Here is an 18,161-nt window from a genome sequence, read left to right as displayed (position 1 = left end):
GAAATGTGTGTCCTTATGCCTTCTGTCTTGCAAGAATCAGCTGTTTCTCTTGTTAGCAATGAAATTTGCACTTTGCGAGATGAGCTTCCCCTAAGGAACAAGGTTGTTTTTCACCGAGAAAGAAAGATCCATGACTGGATTCTCAGATGCATGTGATTCACTAGCCAGAGCCATAAGAAAGCTGTGTCCTGATGCCTTCTGTATGACAGGAATCGACTGTTTCACTTGTTAGTAGAAAAATGCTACTCTTTGCGAGCTGAACTTCCCCTAAGGAACAACTGTGCTTTGCATCCAGAGAGAGAGCTCCAGTCCTGGATTCTCTGATGCATGTGATTCACTAGCCAGAGCCATAAGAAAGCTCTGTCCTGATGCCTTCTGTCTGACAGGAATCGACTCTTTCACTTGTTAGCAACGCAAAGTTGCACTTTGCTCGTTGAGCTTCCCCTAAGGAACAACAGTGCTTTGCACCGTGAAAGAAAGCTCCAGCCCTGGAGTTTTAGATACATATGATTTACTTTCCAAAACCATAAGAAATATGTGCCCTGATGTCTCCTGTCTGGCAGAAATCAAGAGTTTCACGTGTTAGAAGAGCAAAGGTGCACTTTGCGATACGAGCTTCCCGTACGAAACAACTGTGTTTTTCACCAAGAAAGAAAGCTCCAGACCTGCATGCTCGAATGTATATGAATCACTTGTCGAAGCCATAAGAAATGTGTGTCCTTTAGCCTTCTGTCTTGCAAGAATCAGCTCTTTCTCTTGTTAGCAACGAAAAGTTGCACTTTGCGAGATGAGCTTCTCTTAAGGAACAAAGTCGTTTTTCACCGAGAAAGAAAGATCCAGGACCGGATTCTCAGATGCATATTATTCACTTACCAAAGCCATAAGAAATGTGTGTCCTTTAGCCTTCTGTCTTGCAAGAATCAGCTCCTTCTCGTGTTAGAAACGAAAAGTTGCACTTTGCGAGATGAGCTTCGCTTAAGGAACAAAGTTGTTTTTCACCGAGAAAGAAAGATCCATGACTGGATTCTCAGATGCATATGAGGATTTTTCTAAAGCCATAAGAAATATGTGTCCTAATACATTCTTTCTGACAGGAATCGACTGTTTCACTTGTTAGCAGAAAAATGCTAGTCTTTGCGAGCTGAACTTCCCCTAAGGAACAACTGTGCTTTGCATCCAGAAAGAGAGCTCCAGTCCTGGATTCTCTGATGCATGTGATTCACTAGCCAGAGCCATAAGAAAGCTGTGTCCTGATGCCTTCTGTCTGACAGGAATCGACTGTTTCACTTGTTAGCAAAGCAAAGTTGCACTTTGCTCGTTGAGCTTTCCCTAAGGAACAACAGTGCTTTGCACCGTGAAAGCAAACTCCAGCCCTGGAGTTTTAGATGCATATGATTTACTTTCCAAAACCATAAGAAATATGTGCCCTGATGTCTCCTGTCTGGCAGAAATCAAGAGTTTCACGTGTTAGAAGAGCAAAGGTGCACTTTGCGATACGAGCTTCCCGTACGTAACAACTGTGTTTTTCACCAAGAGAGAAAGCTCCAGACCTGCATTCTCAAATGTATATGAATCACTTGTCGAAGCCATAAGAAATGTGTGTCCTTTAGCCTTCTGTCTTGCAAGAATCAGCTCTTTCTCTTGTTAGCAACGAAAAGTTGCACTTTGCGAGATGAGCTTCGCTTAAGGAACAAAGTTGTTTTTCACCGAGAAAGAAAGATCCAGGACTGGATTCTCAGATACATATTATTCACTTACCAAAGCCATAAGAAATGTGTGTCCTTATGCCTTTGGTCTTGCAAGAATCAGCTGTTTCTCTTGTTAGCAATGAAATTGCCCTTTGCGAGATGAGCTTCCCCTAAGGAACAAGGTTGTTTTTCACCGAGAAAGAAAGATCCATGACTGGATTCTCAGATGCATGTGATTCACTAGCCAGAGCCATAAGAAAGCTGTGTCCTTATGCCTTCTGTCTGACAGGAATCGACTGTTTCACTTGTTAGTAGAAAAATGCTACTCTTTGCGAGCTGAACTTCCCCTAAGGAACAACTGTGCTTTGCATCCAGAGAGAGAGCTCCAGTCCTGGATTCTCTGATGCATGTGATTCACTAGCCAGAGCCATAAGAAAGCTCTGTCCTGATGCCTTCTGTCTGACAGGAATCGACTCTTTCACTTGTTAGCAAAGCAAAGTTGCACTTTGCTCGTTGAGCTTCCCCTAAGGAACAACAGTGCTTTGCACCGTGAAAGTAAGCTCCAGCCCTGGAGTTTTAGATACATATGATTTACTTTCCAAAACCATAAGAAATATGTGCCCTGATGTCTCCTGTCTGTCACAAATCAAGAGTTTCACGTGTTAGAAGAGCAAAGGTGCACTTTGCGATACGAGCTTCCCGTACGTAACAACTGTGTTTTTCACCAAGAAAGAAAGCTCCAGACCTGCATTCTCGAATGTATATGAATCACTTGTCGAAGCCATAAGAAATGTGTGTCTTTATGCCTTTGGTCTTGCAAGAATCAGCTGTTTCTCTTTTTAGCAACGAAAAGTTGCACTTTGCGAGATGAGCTTCTCTTAAGGAACAAAGTTGTTTTTCACCGAGAAAGAAAGATCCATGACTGGATTCTCAGATGCATATGAGAATTTTCCTAAAGCCATAAGAAATATGTGTCCTAATACATTCTTTCTGACAGGAATCGACTGTTTCACTTGTTAGCAGAAAAATGCTAGTCTTTGCGAGCTGAACTTCCCCTAAGGAACAACTGTGCTTTGCATCCAGAAAGAGAGCTCCAGTCCTGGATTCTCTGATGCATGTGATTCACTAGCCAGAGCCATAAGAAAGCTGTGTCCTGATGCCTTCTGTCTGACAGGAATCGACTCTTTCACTTGTTAGCAAAGCAAAGTTGCACTTTGCTCGTTGAGCTTTCCCTAAGGAACAACAGTGCTTTGCACCGTGAAAGCAAACTCCAGCCCTGGAGTTTTAGATGCATATGATTTACTTTCCAAAACCATAAGAAATATGTGCCCTGATGTCTCCTGTCTGTCAGAAATCAAGAGTTTCACGTGTTAGAAGAGCAAAGGTGCACTTTGCGATACGAGCTTCCCGTACGTAACAACTGTGTTTTTCACCAAGAGAGAAAGCTCCAGACCTGCATGCTCGAATGTATATGAATCACTTGTCGAAGCCATAAGAAATGTGTGTCCTTTAGCCTTCTGTCTTGCAAGAATCAGCTCTTTCTCTTGTTAGCAACGAAAAGTTGCACTTTGCGAGATGAGCTTCTCTTAAGAAACAAAGTTGTTTTTCACCGAGAAAGAAAGATCCAGGACTGGATTCTCAGATACATATTATTCACTTACCAAAGCCATAAGAAATGTGTATCCTTATGCCTTTCGTCTTGCAAGAATCAGCTGTTTCTCTTGTTAGCAATGAAATTTGCCCTTTGCGAGATGAGCTTCCCCTAAGGAACAAAGTTGTTTTTCACCGAGAAAGAAAGATCCATGACTGGATTCTCAGATGCATGTGATTCACTAGCCAGAGGCATAAGAAAGCTGTGTCCTGATGCCTTCTGTCTGACAGGAATCGACTCTTTCACTTGTTAGCAAAGCAAAGTTGCACTTTGCTCGTTGAGCTTCCCCTAAGGAACAACAGTGCTTTGCACCGTGAACGCAAGCTCCAGCCATGGAGTTTTAGATGCATATGATTTACTTTCCAAAACCATAACAAATATATGCCCTGGTGTCTCCTGTCTGGCAGAAATCAAGAGTTTCACGTGTTAGAAGAGCAAAGGTGCACTTTCCGATACGAGCTTCCCGTACGTAACAACTGTGTTTTTCGCCAAGAAAGAAAGCTTCAGACCTGCATTCTCGAATGTATATGAATCACTTGTCGAAGCCATACGAAATGTGTGACCTTTGGCCTTCTGTCTTGCAAGAATCAGCTGTTTCTCTTGTTAGCAACGCAAAATTGCACTTTGCGAGCTGAACTTCCCCTAAGGAACAACTGTGCTTTGCATCCAGAAAGAGAGCTCCAGTCCTGGATTCTCTGATGCATGTGTTTCACTAGCCAGAGCCATAAGAAAGCTGTGTCCTGATGCCTTCTGTCTGACAGGAATCGACTCTTTCACTTGTTAGCCAAGCAAAGTTGCACTTTGCTCGTTGAGCTTTCCCTAAGGAACAACAGTGCTTTGCACCGTGAAAGCGAACTCCAGCCCTGGAGTTTTAGATGCATATGATTTACTTTCCAAAACCATAAGAAATATGTGCCCTGATGTCTCCTGTCTGTCAGAAATCAAGAGTTTCACGTGTTAGAAGAGCAAAGGTGCACTTTGCGATACGAGCTTCCCGTACGTAACAACTGTGTTTTTCACCAAGAGAGAAAGCTCCAGACCTGCATGCTCGAAGGTATATGAATCACTTGTCGAAGCCATAAGAAATGTGTGTCCTTTAGCCTTCTGTCTTGCAAGAATCAGCTCCTTCTCGTGTTAGAAACGAAAAGTTGCACTTTGCGAGATGAGCTTCGCTTAAGGAACAAAGTTGTTTTTCACCGAGAAAGAAAGATCCATGACTGGATTCTCAGATGCATATGAGAATTTTCCTAAAGCCATAAGAAATATGTGTCCTAATACATTCTTTCTGACAGGAATCGACTGTTTCACTTGTTAGCAGAAAAATGCTAGTCTTTGCGAGCTGAACTTCCCCTAAGGAACAACTGTGCTTTGCATCCAGAAAGAGAGCTCCAGTCCTGGATTCTCTGATGCATGTGATTCACTAGCCAGAGCCATAAGAAAGCTGTGTCCTGATGCCTTCTGTCTGACAGGAATCGACTCTTTCACTTGTTAGCAAAGCAAAGTTGCACTTTTCTCGTTGAGCTTTCCCTAAGGAACAACAGTGCTTTGCACCGTGAAAGCAAACTCCAGCCCTGGAGTTTTAGATGCATATGATTTACTTTCCAAAACCATAAGAAATATGTGCCCTGATGTCTCCTGTCTGTCAGAAATCAAGAGTTTCACGTGTTAGAAGAGCAAAGGTGCACTTTGCGATACGAGCTTCCCGTACGTAACAACTGTGTTTTTCACCAAGAGAGAAAGCTCCAGACCTGCATGCTCGAATGTATATGAATCACTTGTCGAAGCCATAAGAAATGTGTGTCCTTTAGCCTTCTGTCTTGCAAGAATCAGCTGTTTCTCTTTTTAGCAACGAAAAGTTGCACTTTGCGAGATGAGCTTCGCTTAAGGAACAAAGTGGTTTTTCACCGAGAAAGAAAGATCCAGGACTGGATTCTCAGATACATATTATTCACTTACCAAAGCCATAAGAAATGTGTGTCCTTATGCCTTTGGTCTTGCAAGAATCAGCTGTTTCTCTTGTTAGCAATGAAATTGCCCTTTGCGAGATGAGCTTCCCCTAAGGAACAAAGTTGTTTTTCACCGAGAAAGAAAGATCCATGACTGGATTCTCAGATGCATATGAGACTCTTTCTAAAGCCATGAGAAATATGTGTTCTGATACATTCTTTCTGACAGGAATCGACTGTTTCACTTGTTAGCAGAAAAATGCTAGCCTTTGCGAGCTGAACTTCCCCTAAGGAACAACTGTGCTTTGCATCCAGAAAGAGAGCTCCAGTCCTGGATTCTCTGATGCATGTGATTCACTAGCCAGAGCCATAAGAAAGCTGTGTCCTGATGCCTTCTGTCTGACAGGAATCGACTGTTTCACTTGTTAGCAAAGCAAAGTTGCACTTTGCTCGTTGAGCTTCCCCTAAGGAACAACAGTGCTTTGCACCGTGAAAGCAAGCTCCAGCCATGGAGTTTTAGATGCATATGATTTACTTTCCAAAACCATAAGAAATATGTGCCCTGATGTCTCCTGTCTGTCAGAAATCAAGAGTTTCACGTTTTAGAAGAGCAAAGGTGCACTTTACCATACGAGCTTCCCGTACGTAACAACTGTGTTTTTCACCAAGAAAGAAAGTTCCAGACTCCAGGGCTGGAGTTTGCTTTCACGGTGCAAAGCACTGTTGTTCCTTAGGGGAAGCTCAACGAGCAAAGTGCAACTTTGCTTTGCTAACAAGTGAAAGAGTCGATTCCTGTCAGACAGAAGGCATCAGGACACAGCTTTCTTATGGCTCTGGCTAGTGAATCACATGCATCTGAGAATCCAGTCATGGATCTTTCTTTCTCGGTGAAAAACAACTTTGTTCCTTAAGAGAAGCTCATCTCGCAAAGTGCAACTTTTCGTTGCTAAAAAGAGAAACAGCTGATTCTTGCAAGACCAAAGGCATAAAGACACACATTTCTTATGGCTTTGGTAAGTGAATAATATGCATCTGAGAATCCAGTCATGGATATTTCTTTCTCGGTGAAAAACAACTTTGTTCCTTAAGAGAAGCTCATCTCGCAATGTGCAAATTTCATTGCTAACAGAGAAACAGCTGATTCTTGCAAGACCAAAGGCATGAAGACACACATTTCTTATGGCTTTGGTAAGTGAATAATATGCATCTGAGAATCCGGTCCTGGATCTTTCTTTCTCGGTGAAAAACAACTTTGTTCCTTAAGAGAAGCTCATCTCGCAAAGTGCAACTTTTCGTTGCTAAAAAGAGAAACAGCTGATTCTTGCAAGACTGAAGGCTAAAGGACACACATTTCTTATGGCTTCGACAAGTGATTCATATACATTCGAGCATGCAGGTCTGGAGCTTTCTCTCTTGGTGAAAAACACAGTTGTTACGTACGGGAAGCTCGTATCGCAAAGTGCACCTTTGCTCTTCTAACACGTGAAACTCTTGATTTCTGACAGACAGGAGACATCAGGGCACATATTTCCTATGGTTTTGGAAAGTAAATCATATGCATCTAAAACTCCAGGGCTGGAGCTTGCTTTCACGGTGCAAAGCACTGTTGTTCCATAGGGGAAGCTCAACGAGCAAAGTGCAACTTTGCTTTGCTAACAAGTGAAACAGTCGATTCCTGTCAGACAGAAGGCATCAGGACAGAGCTTTCTTATGGCTCTGGCTAGTGAATCACATGCATCAGAGAATCCAGGACTGGAGCTCTCTTTCTGGATGCAAAGCACAGTTGTTCCTTAGGGGAAGTTCAGCTCGCAAAGACTAGCATTTTTCTACTAACAAGTGAAACAGTCGATTCCTGTCAGACAGAAGGCATCAGGACACAGCTTTCTTATGGCTCTGGCTAGTGAATCACATGCATCTAAGAATCCAGTCATGGATCTTTCTTTCTCGGTGAAAAACAACCTTGTTCCTTAGGGGAAGCTCATCTCGCAAAGGGCAATTTCATTGCTAACAAGAGAAACAGCTGATTCTTGCAAGACCAAAGGCATAAGGACACACATTTCTTATGGCTTTGGTAAGTGAATAATATGTATCTGAGAATCCAGTCCTGGATCTTTCTTTCTCGGTGAAAAACAACTTTGTTCCTTAAGCGAAGCTCATCTCGCAAAGTGCAACTTTTCGTTGCTAACAAGAGAAACAGCTGATTCTTGCAAGACAGAAGGCTAAAGGACACACATTTCTTATGGCTTCGACAAGTGATTCATATACATTCGAGAATGCAGGTCTGGAGCTTTCTCTCTTGGTGAAAAACACAGTTGTTACGTACGGGAAGCTCGTATCGCAAAGTGCACCTTTGCTCTTCTAACACGTGAAACTCTTGATTTGTGACAGACAGGAGACATCAGGGCACATATTTCTTATGGTTTTGGAAAGTAAATCATATGCATCTAAAACTCCATGGCTGGAGCTTGCTTTCACGGTGCAAAGCACTGTTGTTCCTTAGGGGAAGCTCAACGAGCAAAGTGCAACTTTGCTTTGCTAACAAGTGAAACAGTCGATTCCTGTCAGACAGAAGGCATCAGGACACAGCTTTCTTATGGCTCTGGCTAGTGAATCACATGCATCAGAGAATCCAGGACTGGAGCTCTCTTTCTGGATGCAAAGCACTGTTGTTCCTTAGGGGAAGTTCAGCTCGCAAAGACTAGCATTTTTCTGCTAACAAGTGAAACAGTCGATTCCTGTCAGAAAGAATGTATCAGGGCACATATTTCTTATGGCTCTAGAAAGATTCTCATATGCATCTGAGAATCCAGTCCTGGATCTTTCTTTCTCGGTGAAAAACAACCTTGTTTCTTAAGCGAAGCTCATCTCGCAAAGTGCAACTTTTCGTTGCTAACAAGAGAAACAGCTGATTCTTGCAAGACAGAAGGCTAAAGGACACACATTTCTTATGGCTTCGACAAGTGATTCATATACATTCGAGAATGCAGGTCTGGAACTTTCTTTCTTGGTGAAAAACACAGTTGTTACGTACGGGAAGCTCGTATCGCAAAGTGCACCTTTGCTCTTCTAACACGTGAAACTCTTGATTTGTGACAGACAGGAGACATCAGGGCACATATTTCTTATGGTTTTGGAAAGTAAATCATATGCATCTAAAACTCCAGGGCTGGAGTTTGCTTTCACGGTGCAAAGCACTGTTGTTCCTTAGGGAAAGCTCAACGAGCAAAGTGCAACTTTGCTTGGCTAACAAGTGAAAGACGCGATTCCTGTCAGACAGAAGGCATTAGGACACAGCTTTCTTATGGCTCTGGCTAGTGAAACACATGCATCAGAGAATCCAGGACTGGAGCTCTCTTTCTGGATGCAAAGCACAGTTGTTCATTAGGGGAAGTTCAGCTCGCAAAGTGCAATTTTGCGTTGCTAACAAGAGAAACAGCTGATTCTTGCAAGACAGAAGGCCAAAGGTCACACATTTCATATGGCTTCGACAAGTGATTCATATACATTCGAGAATGCAGGTCTGAAGCTTTCTTTCTTGGCGAAAAACACAGTTGTTACGTACGGGAAGCTCGTATCGGAAAGTGCACCTTTGCTCTTCTAAAACGTGAAACTCTTGATTTCTGCCAGACAGGAGACATCAGGGCACATATTTCTTATGGTTTTGGAAAGTAAATCATATGCATCTAAAACTCCAGGGCTGGAGTTTGCTTTCACGGTGCAAAGCACTGTTGTTCCTTAGGGGAAGCTCAACGAGCAAAGTGCAACTTTGCTTTGCTAACAAGTGAAAGAGTCGATTCCTGTCAGACAGAAGGCATCAGGACAGAGCTTTCTTATGGCTCTGGCTAGTGAATCACATGCATCAGAGAATCCAGGACTGGAGCTCTCTCTCTGGATGCAAAGCACAGTTGTTCCTTAGGGGAAGTTCAGCTCGCAAAGACTAGCATTTTTCTACTAACAAGTGAAACAGTCGATTCCTGTCAGACAGAAGGCATCCGGACACAGCTTTCTTATGGCTCTGGCTAGTGAATCACATGCATCTGAGAATCCAGTCATGGATCTTTCTTTCTCGGTGAAAAAAACTTTGTTCCTTAGGGGAAGCTCATCTCGCAAAGGGCAAATTTCATTGCTAACAGAGAAACAGCTGATTCTTGCAAGACCAAAGGCATGAAGACACACATTTCTTATGGCTTTGGTAAGTGAATAATATGCATCTGAGAATCCGGTCCTGGATCTTTCTTTCTCGGTGAAAAACAACTTTGTTCCTTAAGAGAAGCTCATCTCGCAAAGTGCAACTTTTCGTTGCTAACAAGAGAAAGAGCTGATTCTTGCAAGACAGAAGGCTAAAGGACACACATTTCTTATGGCTTCGACAAGTGATTCATATACATTCGAGCATGCAGGTCTGGAGCTTTCTCTCTTGGTGAAAAACACAGTTGTTACGTACGGGAAGCTCGTATCGCAAAGTGCACCTTTGCTCTTCTAACACGTGAAACTCTTGATTTCTGACAGACAGGAGACATCAGGGCACATATTTCTTATGGTTTTGGAAAGTAAATCATATGCATCTAAAACTCCAGGGCTGGAGTTTGCTTTCACGGTGCAAAGCACTGTTGTTCCTTAGGGGAAGCTCAACGAGCAAAGTGCAACTTTGCTTTGCTAACAAGTGAAAGAGTCGATTCCTGTCAGACAGAAGGCATCAGGACACAGCTTTCTTAGGGCTCTGGCTAGTGAATCACATGCATCTGAGAATCCAGTCATGGATCTTTCTTTCTCGGTGAAAAACAACCTTGTTCCTTAGGGGAAGCTCATCTCGCAAAGGTCAAATTTCATTGCTAACAAGAGAAACAGCTGATTCTTGCAAGACCAAAGGCATAAGGACACACATTTCTTATGGCTTTGGTAAGTGAATAATATGCATCTGAGAATCCGGTCCTGGATCTTTCTTTCTCGGTGAAAAACAACTTTGTTCCTTAAGAGAAGCTCATCTCGCAAAGTGCAACTTTTCGTTGCTAACAAGAGAAAGAGCTGATTCTTGCAAGACAGAAGGCTAAAGGACACACATTTCTTATGGCTTCGTCAAGTGATTCATATACATTCGAGAATGCAGGTCTGGAACTTTCTTTCTTGGTGAAAAACACAGTTGTTACGTACGGGAAGCTCGTATCGCAAAGTGTACCTTTGCTCTTCTAAAACGTGAAACTCTTGATTTCTGACAGACAGGAGACATCAGGGCACATATTTCTTATGGTTTTGGAAAGTAAATCATATGTATCTAAAACTCCAGGGCTGGAGCTTGCTTTCACGGTGCAAAGCACTGTTGTTCCTTAGGGGAAGCTCAACGAGCAAAGTGCAACTTTGCTTTGCTAACAAGTGAAACAGTCGATTCCTGTCAGACAGAAGGCATCAGGACACAGCTTTCTTATGGCTCTGGCTAGTGAATCACATGCATCAGAGAATCCAGGACTGGAGCTCTCTCTCTGGATGCAAAGCACAGTTGTTCCTTAGGGGAAGTTCAGCTCGCAAAGACTAGCATTTTTCTACTAACAAGTGAAACAGTCGATTCCTGTCAGACAGAAGGCATCAGGACACAGCTTTCTTATGGCTCTGGCTAGTGAATCACATGCATCTGAGAATCCAGTCATGGATCTTTCTTTCTCGGTGAAAAACAACTTTGTTCCTTAGGGGAAGCTCATCTCGCAAAGGGCAATTTCATTGCTAACAAGAGAAACAGCTGATTCTTGCAAGACCAAAGGCATAAGGACACACATTTCTTATGGCTTTGGTAAGTGAATAATATGTATCTGAGAATCCAGTCCTGGATCTTTCTTTCTCGGTGAAAAACAACTTTGTTCCTTAAGAGAAGCTCATCTCGCAAAGTGCAACTTTTCGTTGCTAACAAGAGAAAGAGCTGATTCTTGCAAGACTGAAGGCTAAAGGACACACATTTCTTATGGCTTCGAAAAGTTATTCATATACATTCGAGCATGCAGGTCTGGAGCTTTCTCTCTTGGTGAAAAACACAGTTGTTACGTACGGGAAGCTCGTATCGCAAAGTGCACCTTTGCTCTTCTAACACGTGAAACTCTTGATTTGTGACAGACAGGAGACATCAGGGCACATATTTCTTATGGTTTTGGAAAGTAAATCATATGAATCTAAAACTCCAGGGCTGGAGCTTGCTTTCACGGTGCAAAGCACTGTTGTTCCTTAGGGGAAGCTCAACGAGAAAAGTGCAACTTTGCTTTGCTAACAAGTGAAACAGTCGATTCCTGTCAGACAGAAGGCATCAGGACACAGCTTTCTTATGGGCCTGGCTAGTGAATCACATGCATCAGAGAATCCAGGACTGGAGCTCTCTTTCTGGTTGCAAAGCACAGTTGTTCCTTAGGGGAAGTTCAGCTCGCAAACAGTAGCATTTTTCTGCTAACAAGTGAAACAGACGATTCCTGTCAGAAAGAATGTATCAGGACACATATTTCTTATGGCTTTAGAAAGATTCTCATATGCATCTGAGAATCCAGTCATGGATCTTTCTTTCTCGGTGAAAAACAACTTTGTTTCTTAAGCGAAGCTCATCTCGCAAAGTGCAACTTTTCGTTGCTAAAAAGAGAAACAGCTGATTCTTGCAAGACAGAAGGCTAAAGGACACACATTTCTTATGGCTTCGAAAAGTTATTCATATATATTCGAGCATGCAGGTCTGGAGCTTTCTCTCTTGGTGAAAAACACAGTTGTTACGTACGGGAAGCTCGTATCGCAAAGTGCACCTTTGCTCTTCTAACACGTGAAACTCTTGATTTGTGACAGACAGGAGACATCAGGGCACATATTTCTTATGGTTTTGGAAAGTAAATCATATGAATCTAAAACTCCAGGGCTGGAGCTTGCTTTCACGGTGCAAAGCACTGTTGTTCCTTAGGGGAAGCTCAACGAGCAAAGTGCAACTTTGCTTTGCTAACAAGTGAAACAGTCGATTCCTGTCAGACAGAAGGCATCAGGACACAGCTTTCTTATGGCTCTGGCTAGTGAAACACATGCATCAGAGAATCCAGGACTGGAGCTCTCTTTCTGGATGCAAAGCACAGTTGTGCCTTACGGGAAGTTCAGCTCGCAAAGAGTAGCATTTTTCTACTAACAAGTGAAAGAGTCGATTCCTGTCAGACAGAAGGCATCAGGACACAGCTTTCTTATGGCTCTGGCTAGTGAATCACATGCATCTGAGAATCCAGTCATGGATCTTTCTTTCTCGGTGAAAAACAACCTTGTTCCTTAGGGGATACTCATCTCGCAAAGTGCAAATTTCATTGCTAACAAGAGAAACAGCTGATTCTTGCAAGACCAAAGGCATAAGGACACACATTTCTTATGGCTTTAATAAGTGAATAATATGAATCTGATAATCCAGGACGGGATCTTTCTTTCTCGGTGAAAAACAACCTTGTTCCTTAGGGGAAGCTCATCTCTCAAAGTGCAACTTTGCGTTGCTAACAAGAGAAACAGCTGATTCTTGCAAGACAGAAGGCCAAAGGACACACATTTCGTATGGCTTCGACAAGTGATTCATATACATTCGAGAATGCAGGTCTGAAGCTTTCTTTCTTGGCGAAAAAAACAGTTGTTACGTACGGGAAGCTCGTATCGCAAAGTGCACCTTTGCTCTTCTAAAACGTGAAACTCTTGATTTCTGACAGACAGAAGACATCAGGGCACATATTTCTTATGGTTTTGGAAAGTAAATCATATGCATCTAAAACTCCAGGGCTGGAGCTTGCTTTCACGGTGCAAAGCACTGTTGTTCCTTAGGGGAAGCTCAACGAGCAAAGTGCAACTTTGCTTTGCTAACAAGTGAAACAGCTGATTCTTGCAAGACAGAAGGCATAAGGACACACATTTCTTATGGCTTTGATAAGTGAATCATATGAATCTGAGAATCCAGGACTGGATTTTTCTTTCTCGGTGAAAAACAACCTTGTTCCTTAGGGGAAGCTCATCTCGCAAAGTGCAACTTTTCGTTGCTAACAAGAGAAACAGCTGATTCTTGCAAGACAGAAGGCTAAAGGACACACATTTCTTATGGCTTCGACAAGTGATTCATATACATTCGAGAATGCAGGTCTGGAGCTTTCTTTCTTGGTGAAAAACACAGTTGTTACGTACGGGAAGCTCGTATCGCAAAGTGCACCTTTGCTCTTCTAACACGTGAAACTCTTGATTTGTGACAGACAGGAGACATCAGGGCACATATTTCTTATGGTTTTGGAAAGTAAATCATATGCATCTAAAACTCCAGGGCTGGAGCTTGCTTTCACGGTGCAAAGCACTGTTGTTCCTTAGGGGAAGCTCAACGAGCAAAGTGTAACTTTGCTTTGCTAACAAGTGAAACAGTCGATTCCTGTCAGACAGAAGGCATCAGGACACAGTATTCTTATGGGCCTGGCTAGTGAATCACATGCATCAGAGAATCCAGGACTGGAGCTCTCTTTCTGGATGCAAAGCACAGTTGTTCCTTAGGGGAAGTACAGCTCGCAAAGAGTAGCATTTTTCTGCTAAAAAGTGAAACAGTCGATTCCTGCCAGAAAGAATGTAACAGGACACATATTTCTTATGGCTTTAGAAAGATTCTCATATGCATCTGAGAATCCAGTCATGGATCTTTCTTTCTCGGTGAAAAACAACTTTGTTTCTTAAACGAAGCTCATCTCGCAAAGTGCAACTTTTCGTTGCTAACAAGAGAAACAGCTGATTCTTGCAAGACAGAAGGCTAAAGGACACACATTTCTTATGGCTTTGGTAAGTGAATAATATGCATCTGAGAATCCGGTCCTGGATCTTTCTTTCTCGGTGAAAAACAACTTTGTTCCTTAAGAGAAGCTCATCTCGCAAAGTGCAACTTTTCGTTGCTAAAAAGAGAAACAGCTGATTCTTGCAAGACAGAAGGCTAAAGGACACACATTTCTTATGGCTTCGACAAGTGATTCATATACATTCGAGCATGCAGGTCTGGAGCTTTCTCTCTTGGTGAAAAACACAGTTGTTACGTACGGGAAGCTCGTATCGCAAAGTGCACCTTTGCTCTTCTAACACGTGAAACTCTTGATTTCTGCCAGACAGGAGACATCAGGGCACATATTTCTTATGGTTTTGGAAAGTAAATCATATGCATCTAAAACTCCAGGGCTGGAGTTTGCTTTCACGGTGCAAAGCACTGTTGTTCCATAGGGAAAGCTCAACGAGCAAAGTGCAACTTTGCTTTGCTAACAAGTGAAAGAGTCGATTCCTGTCAGACAGAAGGCATCAGGACACAGCTTTCTTATGGCTCTGGCTAGTGAATCACATGCATCAGAGAATCCAGGACTGGAGCTCTCTCTCTGGATGCAAAGCACAGTTGTTCCTTAGGGGAAGTTCAGCTCGCAAAGAGTAGCATTTTTCTACTAACAAGTGAAACAGTCGATTCCTGACAGACAGAAGGCATCAGGACACAGCTTTCTTATGGCTCTGGATAGTGAATCACATGCATCTGAGAATCCAGTCATGGATCTTTCTTTCTCGGTGAAAAACAACTTTGTTCCTTAGGGGAAGCTCATCTCGCAAAGGGCAAATTTCATTGCTAACAAGAGAAACAGCTGATTCTTGCAAGACCAAAGGCATAAGGACACACATTTCTTATGGCTTTGGTAAGTGAATAATATGTATCTGAGAATCCAGTCCTGGATCTTTCTTTCTCGGTGAAAAACAACTTTGTTTCTTAAGCGAAGCTCATCTCGCAAAGTGCAACTTTTCGTTGCTAACAAGAGAAACAGCTGATTCTTGCAAGACAGAAGGCTAAAGGACACACATTTCTTATGGCTTCGACAAGTGATTCATATACATTCGAGCATGCAGGCCTGGAGCTTTCTCTCTTGGTGAAAAACACAGTTGTTACGTACGGGAAGCTCGTATCGCAAAGTGCACCTTTGCTCTTCTAACACGTGAAACTCTTGATTTCTGACAGACAGGAGACATCAGGGCACATATTTCTTATGGTTTTGGAAAGTAAATCATATGCATCTAAAACTCCAGGGCTGGAGTTTGCTTTCACGGTGCAAAGCACTGTTGTTCCTTAGGGGAAGCTCAACGAGCAAAGTGCAACTTTGCTTTGCTAACAAGTGAAAGAGTCGATTCCTGTCAGACAGAAGGCATCAGGACACAGCTTTCTTATGGCTCTGGCTAGTGAATCACATGCATCAGAGAATCCAGGACTGGAGCTCTCTTTCTGGATGCAAAGCACAGTTGTTCCTTAGGGGAAGTTCAGCTCGCAAAGACTAGCATTTTTCTGCTAACAAGTGAAACAGTCGATTCCTGTCAGAAAGAATGTATCAGATTTCTCATGGCTTTAGAAAGAGTCTCATATGCATCTGAGAATCCAGTCCTGGATCTTTCTTTCTCGGTGAAAAACAACCTTGTTCCTTAGGGGAAGCTCATCTCGCAAAGGTCAAATTTCATTGCTAACAAGAGAAACAGCTGATTCTTGCAAGACCAAAGGCATAAGGACACACATTTCTTATGGCTTTGGTAAGTGAATAATATGCATCTGAGAATCCGGTCCTGGATCTTTCTTTCTCGGTGAAAAACAACTTTGTTCCTTAAGAGAAGCTCATCTCGCAAAGTGCAACTTTTCGTTGCTAACAAGAGAAAGAGCTGATTCTTGCAAGACAGAAGGCTAAAGGACACACATTTCTTATGGCTTCGACAAGTGATTCATATACATTCGAGAATGCAGGTCTGGAACTTTCTTTCTTGGTGAAAAATACAGTTGTTACGTACGGGAAGCTCGTATCGCAAAGTGTACCTTTGCTCTTCTAAAACGTGAAACTCTTGATTTCTGCCAGACAGGAGACATCAGGGCACATATTTCTTATGGTTTTGGAAAGTAAATCATATGTATCTAAAACTCCAGGGCTGGAGCTTACTTTCACGGTGCAAAGCACTGTTGTTCCTTAGGGGAAGCTCAACGAGCAAAGTGCAACTTTGCTTTGCTAACAAGTGAAAGAGTCGATTCCTGTCAGACAGAAGGCATCAGGACACAGCTTTCTTATGGCTCTGGCTAGTGAATCACATGCATCAGAGAATCCAGGACTGGAGCTCTCTCTCTGGATGCAAAGCACAGTTGTTCCTTAGGGGAAGTTCAGCTCGCAAAGACTAGCATTTTTCTACTAACAAGTGAAACAGTCGATTCCTGTCAGACAGAAGGCATCAGGACACAGCTTTCTTATGGCTCTGGCTAGTGAATCACATGCATCTGAGAATCCAGTCATGGATCTTTCTTTCTCGGTGAAAAACAACTTTGTTCCTTAGGGGAAGCTCATCTCGCAAAGGGCAATTTCATTGCTAACAAGAGAAACAGCTGATTCTTGCAAGACCAAAGGCATAAGGACACACATTTCTTATGGCTTTGGTAAGTGAATAATATGTATCTGAGAATCCAGTCCTGGATCTTTCTTTCTCGGTGAAAAACAACTTTGTTCCTTAAGCGAAGCTCATCTCGCAAAGTGCAACTTTTCGTTGCTAACAAGAGAAAGAGCTGATTCTTGCAAGACTGAAGGCTAAAGGACACACATTTCTTATGGCTTCGAAAAGTTATTCATATACATTCGAGCATGCAGGTCTGGAGCTTTCTTTCTTGGTGAAAAACACAGTTGTTACGTACGGGAAGCTCGTATCGCAAAGTGCACCTTTGCTCTTCTAACACGTGAAACTCTTGATTTGTGACAGACAGGAGACATCAGGGCACATATTTCTTATGGTTTTGGAAAGTAAATCATATGCATCTAAAACTCCATGGCTGGAGCTTGCTTTCACGGTGCAAAGCACTGTTGTTCCTTAGGGGAAGCTCAACGAGAAAAGTGCAACTTTGCTTTGCTAACAAGTGAAACAGTCGATTCCTGTCAGACAGAAGGCATCAGGACACAGCTTTCTTATGGCTCTGGCTAGTGAATCACATGCATCAGAGAATCCAGGACTGGAGCTCTCTTTCTGGTTGCAAAGCACAGTTGTTCCTTAGGGGAAGTTCAGCTCGCAAACAGTAGCATTTTTCTGCTAACAAGTGAAACAGACGATTCCTGTCAGAAAGAATGTATCAGGACACATATTTCTTATGGCTTTAGAAAGATTCTCATATGCATCTGAGAATCCAGTCATGGATCTTTCTTTCTCGGTGAAAAACAACCTTGTTTCTTAAGCGAAGCTCATCTCGCAAAGTGCAACTTTTCGTTGCTAACAAGAGAAACAGCTGATTCTTGCAAGACAGAAGGCTAAAGGACACACATTTCTTATGGCTTCGAAAAGTTATTCATATATATTCGAGCATGCAGGTCTGGAGCTTTCTCTCTTGGTGAAAAACACAGTTGTTACGTACGGGAAGCTCGTATCGCAAAGTGCACCTTTGCTCTTCTAACACGTGAAACTCTTGATTTGTGACAGACAGGAGACATCAGGGCACATATTTCTTATGGTTTTGGAAAGTAAATCATATGAATCTAAAACTCCAGGGCTGGAGCTTGCTTTCACGGTGCAAAGCACTGTTGTTCCTTAGGGGAAGCTCAACGAGCAAAGTGCAACTTTGCTTTGCTAACAAGTGAAACAGTCGATTCCTGTCAGACAGAAGGCATCAGGACACAGCTTTCTTATGGCTCTGGCTAGTGAAACACATGCATCAGAGAATCCAGGACTGGAGCTCTCTTTCTGGATGCAAAGCACAGTTGTGCCTTACGGGAAGTTCAGCTCGCAAAGAGTAGCATTTTTCTACTAACAAGTGAAAGAGTCGATTCCTGTCAGACAGAAGGCATCAGGACACAGCTTACTTATGGCTCTGGCTAGTGAATCACATGCATCTGAGAA

The sequence above is a fragment of the Pithys albifrons genome, chromosome 8 (genome assembly GCF_047495875.1).
Source record: "Pithys albifrons albifrons isolate INPA30051 chromosome 8, PitAlb_v1, whole genome shotgun sequence".
Lineage (NCBI taxonomy): Eukaryota > Metazoa > Chordata > Aves > Passeriformes > Thamnophilidae > Pithys > Pithys albifrons.
This window is presented reverse-complemented; position numbering follows the sequence as displayed.